General features: G+C 44.7%; 1 pseudogene; it reads left to right on the forward strand.

The window, feature by feature from the left end:
* Positions 1–4,837: 4,837 nt before the first annotated feature.
* On the forward strand, positions 4,838–16,076 carry LOC144374742 (hexokinase-2-like; annotated as a pseudogene).
* Positions 16,077–17,575: the final 1,499 nt, after the last annotated feature.

Genomic DNA, 17,575 nt, shown 5'->3' on the forward strand with positions numbered 1-17,575 from the left:
AGAATGGGGGTCATGCTTCTTCAAGGTATCAGAATCATCTGGAGGATCTTTAAAACCCAAGTCCACAATTCCAGCTCCAGGGCTTCTGACAGCATGTGGAGGCTGGGGCATGAGAACTGCATTTCTGACAGGGTGGCAGGTGGCCTGGAGGTGACACGTTGAAAACCACTTGGGCACAGGCCCTGTAGGACAGTACCTCAAGTACCTTTCCACTTTCCTTCCTCAGGGGTGTGCATGTGCACTCACCCTGGGGTGCCCTTCTCACATTCCTGTGCCTGTCCATAGAAGGACTTAGATGGCCATTTCTCCCTCTTTCACACAGGTTTGCTCTTAAAGTTCCAAAGATTGTTCTGATGCCCATCCTGGTTGAAACACTCTGCCAACTGTCTGCCCACGGTGCCCTGACCACCAGGGCAGCTGCCCTGGATTGCTTTTGTCCACAGTGTTGTCTCAGTCAGGACACCTCCCCTGGATTCCCACCTTCCCCCTGAATAGGTTCCTGTCCCTGAATCTGCTGGGAATTTCCTTCTGTCTTACTGTACCCTGTATTATACATATGACTTTCCCAGTTAGATGTGGAATCAGGGGGACAGAGTCAAAGGTCCGTGCCCCTCATGGGTCACAGTGGAGACCATGTTCCACAAGAGTCGGCTGAACCGCAGAGAGGAGCTGAAAGCAAACCAAAACCAGCCAAGAGCAGTTCGCATTGGCTCTTTCTGGCCACCTTCTGGAGAGTGATCTACAGAGGCCTAGGTGATGGGGAAGAGGTGGCTATTGCAGAGCCCACCATGAGATGAGGTGACCCAGAGCCAGAAACAGTGGGCTCCTAAGCCTTGAAAATAATGCAATTACTAATCTTCTTACTCAGTGAACTGCCACCCCCAGAGCTGTATTAGGAATGTTTTACTCAGGCAAAGAAATGTGCTGTCTTTGGTATTCAAGCCTGCCTCAGGAATTTCATTTTATGATTGATCCCTCTTTTTTTAATTGTTGTTTTTTCCCCCTACATTCCTGTACTTCTTCCAGATCCTTTCCTTCTGGATCTCTCCATCAACACAGCCAAGCCTTCCCCTGCATCCCTTCAACACTCACATGACTTCCAAACACAGTGGCTCTGCACCAGGCCTGTCTTCATTTCTTGTCCCTCATTCCTCTCCAACAAAGCCACCATGTCCCCCAGGTTCAATGGTTTCCCCTGACCTGTAGACCCCACATGAGTCCCAGAAACCTGAAAACTTCCAGATGCATCTCTGGGACACCTATCTAATAAAATGGCAGCATCATCTTGGAGAGAATTCAATTCACATGACGTCCTTGAACTGGTTTCAGTTCAGCTTCTCCACAGAGGTGCTCTTGGAAACTGCCCTTCAACTTGTACCTAATTCATTAACCATTACCATTGTCCCCTGAATTCCGGCCTTTCTCTTAAAAAAATAATTCCTCTGAGTACATGTCTCAGATTGAAGAAAGGACCCTTAGTCTTGGTTCCTGATCCTGTCTTTCACTTTTCAGGAAAATGGCATGTGTGTCCCCTCAATTTTTTGTGTGCCCGCTCTGCTATGTCCCCCCAGGCCTCCCTGCCCCAGCACAAAGTTGGAAATGATGTTTTTGTTTTTTAAAATATGGATCAATAAGTCTCCCAGTTTTGAGTGGGGGACATTGGTTTTCACTTAAGCAATTCTCCAGTCTATCAGGGAGGCAGGCCATAAGGCTGAGACAGGACTCAAGCTCAAGGTGTGGCCCCTCTACTTCCCAACCATGTGACCCTAAGCACTTCTCAGCCTCTCTCAGCTTAGCTTTCCTACCTGCTAAATGTTCATGGTAATCGTGTTTTTCCTACTTCAATATTACAAAAATTAAAAGGAGATATTGGCATTCATAATGCATTATACAGAATAGGTACTCAATCCATTAGCTATTCTGTGTATTGGTGGCCACCACATCACTAGAGGGCAGATGAAAGGTCAGTGGGGCGTGCCCCTTGCCTAGCTGACTACACTTGGTGAAAACCCGAGCTCCTCAGCCGGTGTCAGCCCCAGGGCCTCATCGGATCTCTGCTGGTTCTAGGGCACTCCCTGCTCACCATCTCTGTACTGACCTCTTGTTTAGCCACATGACTCCAAGGTGCACAACTCAGCTCTTTCACCAGTGACCTAGGAAGTCACAGACCAGACAGAACACTGATAATTTTGTGGGCTACAAAGGAGAAAAAGAGAGAGGAAAATGTGTAATGTGAGAGTGTGTAGCAGTCACCACTCCTCTGGCCTCCTCTCCTCCTGCCTTTCCCTTCTTTCACAGAGCAAGGCACTAATTACCCCCCATCCTGGATCCTGGAGCCTCACCTTCTGTACTGCCTGGCAGAGAAAAGTTGGCATCAGGAGAGATGTTCTCAGCTGATGTGGCCAAACTCCTCTCCCTAGGGGCTTGGGGGACAGATGCTATAGCCTTGGTTTGAACCTCTGATTGTTTTTTTGTTCTTTGTTGAATTCATTTCAACTCATTAATTATTTATGACATTTGAGTCTTTGCAAAGGACTTAAAAGCCCCCTCAAATACTCTCCAATGGAATTGGAATTAGAGGCATATGCAAGTGATTACATTTTCAAAAAAAGCTATCTAAGATTTCTGCTGGACATTTAGAGGATGGAGCTGGTGGGGCATTTAGAGAATGGTAATGAGATACAGATGCCCTGGGCAAGATGGGCATCACCAGGCTCTTCTGCCAGAGCAACAGCTCAATGGGTTTATTCCTACTTAGGGTCCTAAAATCTGTTAATAGATCCAAGTACCCACCTCATCAAGGTGTCTAGACACCAGGAATTCTGTTCAACTTAACTAAGTCTATATGAAATTGTCATTAGAAGCAGAGTTCCAATATACTGGCTGATTTCACCACCTACATGTATTGAACAATGGCTACATGGGAGCGGTTAGGTGTGTCTTTCTATACTCACAATCTCATTAAATCCTCTAATGGCCCCAAGAGGTGGATTCAGTGAGGAGGCATCTTTCCTCTGCCAAGAACATTCCTTCTTGATAATGGAAGGGAAAGTCAAATGGGTTCTCAGAAGGCTGCTTGGAGGATTTGTGATTTGAACAAGGAAGCAGGGAACTCGGAGGAAAGGCATCCAGCTCTGGGGCAGCTGCCTGAGCTCTTCTCCGTAGCATTGCCAACCCTTCCTGTGTCCTGAAAACCTGTGCCTCTCAACTCTGTGAGTGGCTCCTTTGGTTGGTGCTGTGGCAGCTTGGCCATGTCACCATCCTGCCTGCTGTCTGATACGGCATGCACCTACCTCCGCACACCAGAGCAGAATGTAATAGATTAGCCCACTGTGTTGGCCAGTTACCACTGCCAATTCTGGCTTGGTTCACTCCTTCTGTTTCCTGTAACTGATTTGATTAGGGCCTTGATTACTCATCATATGGTTTCTGATATGGGATCATAAATGTGCCTGAGTATAAACCCTGGCCCCCTTCTTCCAGGGGACGCTTTCCTATCTTCTTAACTGTCCACTTCATGAGTCTTCCTTCAGGTATGTCATTTTTGTACATATCTGATGCCATCCACTGTGAGCCTCACTAGCTTAATTTTCAGAAGTTAACCTGATCTTCAAGTTTGAGGAGCACCTCATTGACCTTTTGTGCTGATAAGCAGAGAACATCTGGTTGGTTCATCTTGGGACAGGTTTTATGGAGTTAGCAGTGAAAAGGGCCCTGAAATATAGGTGGGATTTAAAGCAGAGTCTCTGGGGTAAGAAGGAATCAACATAGATAGAGGCTGGGATCTGGCACCATTCATTGAAATAGGAGCAGAGAAAGGAAGGGCCTTGAGATTCCAGCTCTCCTTGTGGTGTGTTTGAAGTGTGTTAGAAGCACCTCCACAGATAAATGTGGGCCTGGAGCTTAGGAGGGAGAAAGGACTTGCAGGTAAGGATTTGGCATTGTCATGTGATGGATGCCAGGCAAGAGGTCAGAATAATTCATGGAGGTTGAGTTGAGCAAGAGCAAGAGTTCCAGTTGGGAAACCTCAGGAAGTCAATTTCCAGAGGACTGATGAAGAAAGAGAAGCAAATGAAGAAAAAGAAGAGTCCAAAAAAATGAAGAGAACTGAGAGAACCAGTCAGGGGGGGCAAAAGCCAAGAAGCTTTAAGGAAGGAGTGTTTAGCAATGTTAGGTGCTCAGAGAAATCAAGTCAGGGGAGGGCAGAAATAAGGTCATTGCCTTTAGCCTCAGGTGCCATGGGTGACTCTTTGCTGGGCAGTTCCAGTGGAGAGATGGGGGCAGGAATCATTGTACAATAGTAGTTGAGTAGAGATGGTGAGAATAACTAGCATTTTACAATTTTGACCATGAAGTGAAGGAAAGAGGAGAAAGCAAGAGAAACAAAGTCACCAGCCCAGGCAATACCACATGTGGTAGTCCTCGAGTGGAAAGGTACATGGCAGGTTGGAGGCTGAGAGTTCCTTAAGATTGGCTTCTTAAAACATGTTAAGTTTTGCTCTTTACTCCATCCCTTGTGGGAAGATGCTGATGTAATTTAATTGATATCCAGAGACTGTAGGAGATGGAAGTGACAGGCTTTGGTGATGGATGGGAGGTGTAGGAATGAGGGATAGAGAGGTGTGAAGAGTGGCAGCCCTGGTTCAGATGTACAGGGCCCCCTCCCTAAGATGAAGAACACTGGAGGTGAGACTGGGTGGGGAGTGACGTGTTCTCCAGCTCAGTTACAGATCTTTCAGTGCGATTGAGGTGCTTTAACACTTTCACATGGAAATGTTGACTAACCGTTGGTGCATGTTCTGGAGGGGAGAACTAGTGTGGGCACAGACAGTCGAGTATGGTCAGCCTCAAGGTGGTGGTTGAAACCATGGCTGTGGATGAGGTCACTGTGGGAAGAGTCTTGAATAATTCCATCTTCCATTCCACTAACAGAGTTGGGTGCCCAAGCCTGGCACCGTGCTGGCCGTGGCCTGGGGCAGCAAAGTACCCCTAAACACAGGGACACTCTCTGCTTTCACAGGGCTTCCTGGCCAAGGGTGAGACCAAAATTGACTCAAACCAAAGCACAAACGTTTACAAACTGAGGCAAAAGCTCTGACAGGAAGAAACAGAGCTGAGGAGAACAAATAACACTGAAGAGTTGGGTCTGAACATCAAGAACTAGCTTTGCTATTCAGAGCCCACTAGAGGTATCCAGTAGGGAATGTCCAATAGGGAACCCAGGCCTGGCATCCTTGACTGAGATTCTCCGGGATCAGTGCCTCCCTCCCTGTACTTCCTCACAGCCTCCTTTCCCTAGCTTGGCTTTGACTTCAACCAATTTTTCATATCCAGAGAGCAGCAGGGAGCACAGAAGGCAGGACAACTATGGAAGCCAAGACAGGAAGGGTGGCCCCAAGTCCCGAGCTTGCCCTTCTCTGACTCCTCCCTGAAACTCGACCACTTTCTTCTACCTACAAATATAAGTTCCTCCACAGCTGAGGATTCCGAATGCCAATGCTGGAGCCCCTAACTTGCTCTGCACGGTGTGAATGGGGTCGATTGTTGCTGATGGTTTGAATGAAGACCCTTTTTGCAGCTCAATAGAGAACAACCAGGAGAAGATTGTCCTATCTTGCTAAAAGTGTGTCAGAATTGGATTCACACCATGGTTTGATAAACTCCAAAGTTACTGTTCTTTTTGTGTCACTTTTGTTCATCAATCTTCTTTTTTCTCCCTGCTGTGCCTGATGTATCAGCCCATTTTGTAATGCAAATTCTGCAGTCCATATAGTCTTCACAGGTTGGGGGCATAGTCCACAGGACACCCCTCCCCTCAGACCTGAGATGCAGGCTCCAGCATTCCCAGACCACCAACACTTTTGATCAACTGACTATGGATGTGGGAGTTCCCTCTATCTGCTTAAGTTTCACCAATCCAACTCGTAGAACTCAGGAAAGTGCCATACACATGAATGATTTTAGTTTTGACCAGTCAAAGGGAGAAATGCATAACACAAACTCCAAGAGAATCCAAATATGAAGTTTCCATGTCCTTTGGATGCATCACCAACCAGGAAGCTCACCTGAGCACAGGTGTCCAGGGTTTTCTCAGGGTTTATTATGGGGGCCTGTTTGGATGGTTGATTGAATCATTGGCCACACTGAACTTAATATCCAGCTTCTTTCCCTCCTTCAAGGTCAGGCCAATATGTGGCTCAAAGTTCCACCCTCTAATCACAGAGTTTGTCTTTCCAACTTGAAAGCCTGAAACATGGTTGACCAGGACCCATCCTGAAATCATCTAGGGTCCCTCTCTGCTCATTAGCATAGATTCAAGTGTGGTCCAGGTACCCACCATGAATTTCAAAGGCAATCCTATCACTTGGGAATTCCAAAGGTCTAGAGGCTCCTTCCCCAGAACCAAGGTCAGAGAATAGCCAGATTCTTTACCATACAACCTTAGTGACCAGTGGTAATCATGTTGGTAGTTTCCCTGGAGCATCAGGTTTGTCCCTGATAAGAATCTTCCCAGCACTTGACAGCCTCTCAGAGAGCATGTTTGGGCTTAGAGAACTCCCAAGTTCTTCCTTTCCTTGGGCTGAAATCTATCTTTCTACAAGCATCTGTTAAGCAGGGAGTTATGAATTTCCACTCCAAGGAGCTAGAGTTACCCCACTATCTTCTCTACAGAATCTTTCACTTCCAAGAAAGAAACCTGGAAATTTCTTGCCCAGAGTAGGTCCTGTAAAGTTTCACCAACCATGAAACAGAGAGCTGGACTCTGTCCAGCCCCTCTCAGATACCTCGGAAAGCAGCAAGGCTCTGTCTGGCGTGATAGAAGTTTTATTTATCCCCTTGATATAGTATATTTCTTTCACATGTACTAGGTCCTATAGGAGTCTCTCCTCTCTTTTTATTTTGTAATTATTTCGAATTTAACAAAAAATTGGAAAAAGCAGTGCTAAGAATTAAAGTCACCTTCACTCTGGTTCCACAGTTTTTCAATGTCTTCTGCTTTATTTACTTGCTCTTTTTCTTCTTAAGCACATTCATTCAAGCATGTCCTTCAACTTAAAAAAAAAAAAAAAACTATTTGCGGGCAAGTTGTAGCAATGTTGCCCATTACTAAAATGCTCCAGTGTTTATTTTCCCCAAACAAGGGCACTCTCCTGCCAAGTTCCACTACAGCCATGTAAATTGGGAAGTCAGTGTTATTCTGATACCACCACACAACCCACACTCCTGACACCATCATTCAGCTCATATCCCAGACGTCACTGTGCAACCCACAAACTCCATCTGACTGACCGAGCCATGTCCATGTCCCCCAGTCCAGGAGCATACATTGCTGTCATATTTCTTCTGTTTTCTCCAATGTGGAAGAGTTCCTCAATCCTTTGTTCCACAGGGACTCTGGGGAGACCCCTCACCCTGGGTCTCATCACCAGACTTGTGCCTCAAACTCTTGGCAGGAACATCTCAGAAGTGAAGCTGTGCTTTTCTTGGTGCATGGAGGCAGGATGCGTGCTAGAGCTGCCTGTCCTAAACTGGGAGCTGTTAACCTGGACAACTGGGCCATTCATGTCTGCCAGGTTTTCTTTTGTATTTGGTTGGTGTCTGAGGAGCAATGCCCTGAAACTGTCAATCCTCTGCCCATCATCAGATCTCCACTCTCCAACTTTATCATCCTTTGGTGAACTCTGCGCTGATTAACCAACACTGAGCTTGTTGCCAAATGGTGATTTCTATTTTCATCCTTTTTTTTACATTTACTAATTGGCCTTATACTAAGAAGAAAAGCATTCTCTTCTCCCCCATTTATTTATCTATTCAGAGTCTATTTTTTTCCATGGGATGCAATTTCTATCATTATATGTTAATACTTAGGTTGTCACAGATTTGGCCATTGTGGGTCCCTTCAAGCTCATTCTGTCTCATTGTCATATATTCCCAACATCCTCTAAACATTTTCTCTTTTCCTGGCACAAAAATGATGTTTCAGACTCATCTTGTAGTTTTCTCTTTTCTTCTGCCTCAGCTCTGGAATCACTCATTTCTCCAAGGAACCTTAGATAACTTTCAGTGAAGAAGGATATTTATCTGTAAACTAAAACTTGGGTGGTTGGTTTGCAAATCACTATGGAATGTCCTTGCCCCTAAGCCCTTTCACTAAACAAATCTCAGTGTCTTTCTCTCTCTTTGTCTTAAACTATGAGTCAAACACTATTTCTAATTCCAGTTCCTTATACAGGGTCCTCTCTAGCCTTCCCCTCTCCATAGTCTGGGTACTCCTTTCAGCAGTAAAAGTTTCCCAGCATCCTCATAGATTTATTCTTTGTTCAGCCCCCTGTGTGGAGCCAATCTCCTAATCATGAGCTGACTCTGCACTGGGCCCTCAGCCTCACCACTTTTACCTTTGGCCATGCCACCACCTCCTAGGGAAGGAAAAAGAAAAGAAAAAGGAGTAGAACAGGAGGCTCCTAATTTTTTTTCCCAATCTAGTTTATGAAGCACCAGACTTTGCATGAGGTTGTTGTTAAACAATGTTTCATTTGTTTGTGTTTTTAGTATTTACCTTGAGTCAAGTGATAGTCTAAAGAGTTCTAACTAATTTAATTCTCACAAAACCATTCCAAATACTGTCATTTTCCCCATATTCTAGATTTAAAAACAAAAAAATAAAAATAAAAATAAATAAATAAACAAAAACGGACTCCAGAGAGCATCAGTGTTGTCCAAGGACATCTAGCTGGGTACTGGTGAGTGGTTGGGCACTGCTAGACTGGCACCAGGGAATGTATTCCTGACAGTTGCTATGTTGCTGTCTGGCTGTTAGTGAGTTAAAAGGAGCTCTCAGCTCCCCAGGCCTCTTCGATTTGCAGAGGACACATATTTGTTCATAAAATAGCACAGAGATTTCAAAAACAGTGAAATAGCTTGGTTGGACTCATCTTCCTGCAGGTAACAATGATAAAACCAGGACAAAATTTTAAAGCCATCTCTAAGGACTGAAGAGTGCCTACAGCAAGCAGTGACTAAGAAGGACATCTGCTCTTGTGACATGGACTGTGATGAATAAGTGGGAGTGCCTGGCTTTTTTTTGGAGGACACTGTCCAATCTGGGAGGGGCACAGGCAGAAAGCAGCAGCCTTGCTAACACAAGGTGTAAGAGGTTAGAACCTGGGGCCTGGCAGAGCAGCAAGAAGGGAGTCACAGAAAGGGTGAGCAAAATGAATAATCGACTTTTAAAAATCCCAATTTAAAAAGCATCAAAATACATCAGCCACTTAGGACTAAAGCCTATAACTGGAAACTATAAAGCATGACTTAAAGAAACTAAAGAAAATCTAAAGAAACAGAGAGATACCATGTTCAGAATTGGAAGACTCAGTACTGTTAAGAGATCCATCCCTGTGTCCCCACCCCATTAAACTAAAGATTTAACAAAGTCCCAATCATAATAATGCTACAAAGTTCTGGAAAAGAACAGGGAAAGCTGTTTTTAAAATCAATATGAACATGTGAAGATCTAAAAAACCAATAATCTTGGGAAAAAACAGAAGATTTATCCCATTTGACTTTAAGATCCCTAAAACTACAGTAATGTGTACATTTATGGTATCAGTGAGGTGTGAAGAAAGATCAATAGAAAGGAGTCAGAATTCAGAAATAGACCAAAACTTAGATAGCCAACTGATCTTGTACAAAGACAGGAAAACCACACATTTGGAAAGGAAAGTTAACAACCAATGCAAATGACTGTAGAACTATATGAACAAGTGTTTTATCCCTGCCTCACACCACACCAAAACATTCATTTAAAATGCATCAAAGACCTAGAAGTAAATATTAAATCTATGAATCTTTTTTAAAAATATTTTTTAGTTGTAAGTGGACACAATGCCTTTATTCTTATTTATTTATTTTTATGTGGTGCTGAGGATCAAACCCAGTGCCTCACCTATGCTAGGTGAGCGCTCTACACTGCTCCAAAACTATGACTCTTATAAAAGAAGACACAGTATATCTTCATGACCTGGAGGCAGGTGAAGATTTCTTAGGATGCAGAAAGCACTAACCATAAAAGGAATTTTTGATAAAGTATAGATACCGAGACACTAATATGGAAATGATTACAGATCTGGAGAAGATATTAGTAAAACAGATCATACAAAGTACTTTTAGCTAAAATGTATAAAGATCTCCTAAAACTCAATCACAAAAACACAACATAGAAAAAAGGGCAGAAGACTTGAACAGACACTTCACAAAGAAGGAGTGTGAATGGCCAATACACACATAAAAATGTGATCAATGTCGTTAGTCATCGGAAGATGCAGTAAAGGCACAATAATATACTACTAGTCCTGCCCCTCAAGTGGTTCCCACACTGATCTGCTAATACATGCATGCTGTGCCTCAGTTTCCCTACTGAGATGACACATATTAGAAAGATTGACAGCACCCAATGTTGGAGAAGGTGCAGGGTAACAGAAGCCTCATGTCATGATGGAAATACAAAATTGGAACAAGCATGGCAGTTTCTCGTAAGGCCACACATACACTGACCTAATAATTCTTCTCATTCGTGTCTATTCAAAGGCCATCACAGCATCTACACACAAAAATACTTGTAAATTAGTTTTCACAGTAGCTTAATTCATAATGGTCAAAATTAGAAATAGCCCCTATTTCCAAGACTAGGGGGCTAAATAAACACATTGTATTTTCTTAATAAAGTAGAACATCACCATTAATAAAAAGAAACACATTAATGATATATACAACAATGTGGGGAAATTTCAGATATTGTCCTCGGTGAAAAAAACGGGGCCAGACACAAAAAATGGCACCTATGAAATGATCCTGCTTACGTGAAGTTCTGGAGGGGGTGGTTCCTGGGAGGGAGAGGTGGGAGTGAGCCACGAGGAATGACTGAGGAGGGAGAAGAGAGAACTTTCCAGGGATCTGGACAACTGCCTTTCTTAATTGGTGTGTGGGTTTCACAGGTGCATTCATGTGTCAAAATCATACCGTTAAAATTTGTGCATTTTAATTTATATAAGTTTTACCTTAAAAGAAGAACCACAAAATAAATTAATAGTTGAGTCACAGTTGGATAGTACGGGTGGCACAGATGAAGCAGGAGGGGCAGAATGTTGGTCATTGCTGAGGCTGGGTTGTGTGTACAAGGGAAGCTATTATGCTCTTCTGTTTACCTTACATATGTTAAAGATTTTCAATAATAAACAGCACAGGGGGCCCAGCCCTAAGGAAATTAGACATTACCCTAATAGGTTTTAACTGGGGAGAGGAAATGCTTTCACTTTAAATACCTGAAGTGGGAACTCCAGGTGGGGCTCAGGAGGGAAAAGGGGTTGGGTACCATATCATGAGGACCTTGTGGACAGAGTGGTACAGATGAGTGGTATAAGTTGGTGGAGAGTGACGAAACTGTCTACTTCACATCCTCTTACCCACATCCCTCTCGCAGAGCCCTCTTCCACATCCTGAGCCTCAATTGATTCCCATACTGATTTGTTACAACTGATGACATGTGCATGCTGTGCCTCAGTTTCCCCAGCTCTCTCACAGAGCAGTAGTCAACTTCTCTGCAGTAGTCAACTTTCTCTGAGGGGAAAGGGAGGTTTTAGGCTGAGGGTCTTCTAGCATCCTGGTAGGAGGTAGCTGGATCCAGACACGTGTGTGCTCGGGCAAATGAACAACTGGGCATTCCTTCATAGTCATATTATTTTAATATTAGTTTAACATTCTCCTAGTGGAGATAGAAAGAAACAGATTTTCTTCTGAGAAAAAAGATGTCATATCTCCTTCTTTTTGTTCCAATTAAGAGATTAGCTGCATTTCATTTACTAAATTAGAGAACTTCTTGGGAGGCATGGTAAAAAATAACAAAAAATCATGAAATCTAAATAATAAAATGCCTCTGCTCTTCCTGGTCAGAACAGCAACTGCCTGGGCATCGATCCATCTCTCACACTGCCAAGCCATCCAACAGGATAGGTCAGTGCCTGCGGGCTTCCAAGTTTGCATCTGAGCCATCTCTCTGCTGTCAAGAGTGGGCTCCAATCACCCATTATGTGTGGAACCACATGAGAGGCTTGAGCAAAAATGTTGCAAAAGTGATGTCAGAACAAGGCAAGGCCTCAGAGGTTCACATCCAGGCAGCCAGCTGCCCAAGTGGCCCTCCTGTCAATCCAGCTCTGGTTCTGGCCAGGAAGCTAGGACATCAGGCTGTGGGTAAGTGGCCCAGTTAACTAGAGGCCACCTTTCTTGTCATATCTTCATTTCCTATGACCACCCATCTTAGGGACTGTACCACTTGCTCCCTTGAGGTGAGTCTTGTCCTTCTGTATTGCCCTCTCCATCATCCCAGTGAATCAGCTTGGCCTGGTAGAAATCTAGAGTCCAGCAGGCCAGGGTTAAAAAATCCGAGCCTAATGCCATGGCTTGTGTAACCTACATCAGTTTCCTCTTTGTCACACAAGGACAGTGACACCTGATTGTTTCCCCATGTTGTACAGATTTAGTGAAATCATGCATGTGTAAAGTATTTAGCAGTGCCTGGTCCAGTACTCAGTAAGGATGGTGAACTTGGGAACCATTAAGAAGGTGCTTTTGACATGGCAGGTGCTCAGTGAGTATTAACTGGTTCAACTGGAATGCAGTGCAGAAGCACAGCACCTGTGCTGTCTCCTCAGTTCTGTCTCATTTTGACTAAATGAATAGCATTTGTTCATTCACAACATACAGCTCACTGTGTACCACATCTTGCACTAAGTGCTAGGAAATCAGAAACAAGTACATCATTAAGGTAGAATCCCACCCTAGAGAATCACACCCTGGGGAGCCCAGCAAGGAACACCCCTGAGTTGTGTCCCTCTCTGCAGGAGATCATCACCTCCATCCTGCTAAGTGGATGGATTTGGCCCAACATCCAGCTGGCTGAGTGCTATGGACTGAGGCTAAAGCACATGAAGTCAGATGAGATCCACTTGCTGCATCCCCAGATGAAGGTGGGTGCGGTGCAGGACAAGTATGAATGTCTACACATGGAGGCTGAGTGGAGGTAGGAATGTTGGGTGGGGAGGACCTCTCTGGCCTCATCCCTTCAGCATCTGGAGGTCACCAACTTCTCTTTGAGGGTGCTGAATGGCCAAGAAGGAAGTCAGGGGGCTTTTTGGGGGGCTGATTAAAAACCTGGCTCATTGTGAATGCAGCTTTCTCCAGGGCCGAGGAGCTGTGGGTCCTGCTCAGTGTGATCACAGTTGTGGGAGTGCCCACCAACAAAACCCTACTCTTTGTTGCTCTTCAGAGAGAACTGAGTATTCCATTTTTGAAAGTAGAAAACAAAGATAACTTCTTTGGATTGCCCCTAGGTGATTAGTTTTCTAGAAAAGAGGAAAAAATAGAAAAAAGTTACTCATTTTTGCTAAGTTGGTTCATAGAATGCCAACACAGAATGTTCCACCACTCCCCCAGTCACAAGAAACAGGGATGCTGAAGTACTACTACCTGATGGTGAGGTGAACTTTCCTTTCTGGTAAGATAATTGGCTAGGAATTTGTGTCTGGGGGGTCTGCCAGGGCCACCAAAGGATGTCCTATTTGTAGGGCGTGCGAGGACATTCTGATAACTTTGGCCACGATTTACCCCTTCCTCTCAGGGTTATTTTGACAGATGTTTAGATAAATAGTCTAAATGGAAGACAGCTTTTAATGAGTACTAACTAGTATTAAGCCCTTATATGAACTGACTCTTTTAATCATTTGGGGAACTTTTTATGGGCAGTCTAGTTACCATTCCCATTTCTTCGATGAAAAACAAATGAAGACTCAGAGAGTAAGAGGATCTGGTACAAATTCAACTAATTCCTTTGTGAGCCCAAGGTCTTAATTTCTTTGCCATTCTGCCTGCTCATCTTCCTGTATCATGTGTCCTTAGCTATTTGACCACAGTGCTGAATGCCTGGCCAACTTCATGGATAAGCTCCAAATTAAAGACAAGAAGCTCCCATTGGGCTTTACCTTCTCATTCACCTGCCACCAGAGTAAACTAGATGAAGTAAGATGGGTTCTTCAGAAGACTTGCTGCATTGCTTCGCTTCTGGAGCTGGGAGGACTGGGAAGAACGCCGTGGTGGCCATCTGTTGCTGTGGTGTCGGCAGTAGCACTGAGGGATTTTATAGCTAAGGATTCAGTATTTAGAGTTCTGGGCTCCAGGTGACTGTGCGTGTGTGGAGGTGTTGAGGGGTGAAAAAGTATCGGGGAGGTGGGTGCTCTTTGTTACTCTGCATTTCACACCTATTGCACAGTGTCCCAATCCCACCCAGGGCGACAGGAATGAAAAGCTAGGAACTCTTTTGATCCTGAGTGTTTTGATGAAAGGTCTTGGAAGAAGGTTGCTTCATGAGTTAATGATTCAAGGATATACATATCTTATTTTGGCAAGTCTAAAGTTTGCTCCTTCTATTTCTTAGAGGTAGTAAATCCTGAAGGAATCACTCATTTGATCTCCTTTCCTGAACCTGGGAGGATCCTGAGTTTCTTTTTCCTCCGCTAGTCAGGAGACAGTCTACAAATTCAATCATGACTTTAGCTGGGCATCAGAGAGCTCTACTAATGATGCCTGCCAAAATGTGGCCTGTGTTTAAATTGTAGAAAATCAATATTCATTCCTTAGTTGTTTTGTAGTAGAGTTTCCTGGTCTCATGGACCAAGGGCTTCAAGTCCAGTGGTGTGAAAGGCAAAACGTGGTGGCTCTGATCCGGAAGGCCATCCAGCAGAGAGGGGTGAGTGTGGATTGGTGGGACCTCAGGTGTGCAGGCCCTTTGGGATTCACCCTGAAGTCTGTGCTCAAACTCAGCCTGAGAAGCTTTTGTAGAGCTTAAGGGGAGGTATTCTTCTTCTCTGCTATTACACAGTAATTTTATATATGATCAGATGCCTTTGGGGTTTTGAGATTAACATGGTGGAAAGTAATCTTAGTCTTGGTGCAAGAAAAAACCTTCAGTCCTGAAGAAGACTTCATATCATTTCAAGTAAGGAAGTTGGCATAATGGTGACATGACAGTACAATGGGGCCGAGAGTGGACAGATAAAGTTCTGTCATAGGAGTGGGAGGGAGAGAGAGAAAAAGAAAAAGGGAGAGAGAAGGAAGAAGAGGGGAGGTGAGAGGGAGAAGAAAGAGAAGTAGAAGAAGCCAACAAGATTGACTTTTCTTAGTGCAGTAATGGCTACAAACTAGACCACAGGGCTGGTGTCAGGAAAATGGTTCTCCACAATGAGAACAAGCAGGGTGGGAGTGAGTTGCCCGATGTTCACCTGGGTGTGGATCTAGCTTTCCAGCTCGAACCTTCCTTGGCTCTGAGTTTGGTTAGTAAGCCTGTTGCACTTGAGCTGTGTGTCTTGCTGCTCTTTTTCCATCTTCACATCCTGTATCCATCACTTATGTGATGGTGAAGGTCATAACCCTCCATTTCATTCATACAGGACTTTGATATTGACATTGTGGCTGTGGTGAATGACATGGTTGGGATCATGATGACTTGTGGTTATGATGACCAGACTGTGAGATTGGTCTCATTGTGGGTGAGTGAGCTCTGGGTATGAGAGCCGGATGTGCAGTTGGCGGAGTGGGCTGAAAAGAAGGGAGTGACCTGTAGGCTGGGTTATATTTGAAGATAACAATGTAGTTTCTTTGGAGGGCCAAGCCAAGGCTTGTGGAGCTGGGGGTAGTAGAGTTCTGGATCATATATTGGGTAGTCCAGGAGTCTGCAGGAAGGGATCCTAATATGGAGCAGCCTTGGACAGTAGCGTGATAGGAAGATGGGGGCAGGGGAGGGATGCATAGGGAGGTGCTTGAGCAGTTCCTTGCTTTGGTCAGGCACTGGCAGCAATGCCTGCTACATGGAGGAAATGTGCCACATCGACATTGTGGAGGGCGACGAGGGGCGGATGTGTATCAACATGGAGTGGGGGGCCTTTGGGGACGATGGCGTGCTCAATGACATCTGCACGGAGTTTGACCGAGAGATGAACATGGGCTCACTGAACCCTGGGAAGCAACTGTGAGTGGGCCTTTGGGGGGAGGGGTTGGGGGTGTGTGTTGGGAACTGAGGTTGGGGCTGCTCAGGGACAGAGCATTTGTTTTCAGGTCATCTCTATAGTCTTACTTTGTCCCCCAAAGTTTGCCAAGGTACCCACCAATTATGGGAACATTTGGGAATATAAATTGCTGAGAGGGCTCTAAAACCAGTGTGAGTGATAAACCCAATCATCCTTCAACACATTCACTTTGGAAGGCCATATCCTAGTTCTTAAAAGCCCCTTAGTAGCTCTCAACCACTGCACCCCACAAAGGACCAGGCTATATCATATCGCTGCTCACTGCCAACCCACAGAGTCCCAGGGCCTCCTGCTTCAGTTGCAGACTGATTAAGGCTTATGGAAAGGCTGGCTTCTCAGAAGCCTTTTTGGGCTCCACCCTTGGTCCGTGGCCCAACCATAATCTCGAAGTAGATCGGATAAAAGGCCCCAGCATTTTGTGACCTGAATCTTCTACACTCCAGCCAGGTCAGAGTTGGTTTTATGTTATTTTCGACTCTTACACAACCTTATTTCATTCTCACGTTTGCCAAATGTCTCTGAAGATGTTGAGACTGGATTGCTACAAGCACTAAACATAGTTACAAAACATTTTGAGCAATGCAGCATCTCTATGGTCTTCTTGGTGTTGGGACTGTTTTGGGAAGTCTTTTCGCACAGATCTCTACTTAGAAAGGAAAACTAGCCCTATATACCAGGTCAGTGGTGGGCAGCCTTTTGCTTTACTGGGGAGTCCTTTCTTCCTCAAAGCTTGGTTTCATTAAGTCATAAGCTTTTTTTTTTTTTTTTTTTTTTTTTTTTTTTTTTTTTTACGTGTTGAAATGTGAGTCCATTTACCTGAACTTAGGAACATACCAGTTGTGTCTGCCATAGGTGGCCAGAGGTTTATGAGCTGAGAAGTCATTCACTCAATGCCTGCCTCCATTAATGAGACATACCCATGTCATTCCAAAGAGTCCTGTACCCTTTGAAGTATCAAAAGACAAAATTCCCCACCAGGTCTTGACAGCATATTCCTGGTTTATTCATTAAAAAAAAAAAAGATTGGGAAGTCATCTTTCAAATTGTCAGCTGAGGTAGCCCCAAAATCATGAGCAATGACATCACACTGTAGAGACCCGCTTGCCCTGGGGGTGTTTCCCTTAGCTTCTATACAACCAGCTTCACATGTGAAGATGTGGAATCCTCACTGTTGAAGCCAGGTTACTCCCAAGGCGGGTGCCCATGTTGGTGCTTTGACATTTTCAATGTGCCTTGTGCTCGGAACAAATGCTGCCACCTGTCCCTTAGCTCCAATGCTTTCCGACTTGGCCTAAGTTGTCTCTTTGTAGGTAATGTCCAACTCCCTTCCACACCCCTGCTCTGGGCCTCCTTGTCACTGAAGCCAGTCCTAGACAGTACCAGTAGCCCTAGGATCCTCCTCTCTCTAAGACCCAGAGGCTTTCTGAGAGACCAATGGGACTTCT

The sequence above is a fragment of the Ictidomys tridecemlineatus genome, unplaced genomic scaffold (assembly GCF_052094955.1).
Source record: "Ictidomys tridecemlineatus isolate mIctTri1 unplaced genomic scaffold, mIctTri1.hap1 Scaffold_85, whole genome shotgun sequence".
NCBI classification, from domain to species: domain Eukaryota; kingdom Metazoa; phylum Chordata; class Mammalia; order Rodentia; family Sciuridae; genus Ictidomys; species Ictidomys tridecemlineatus.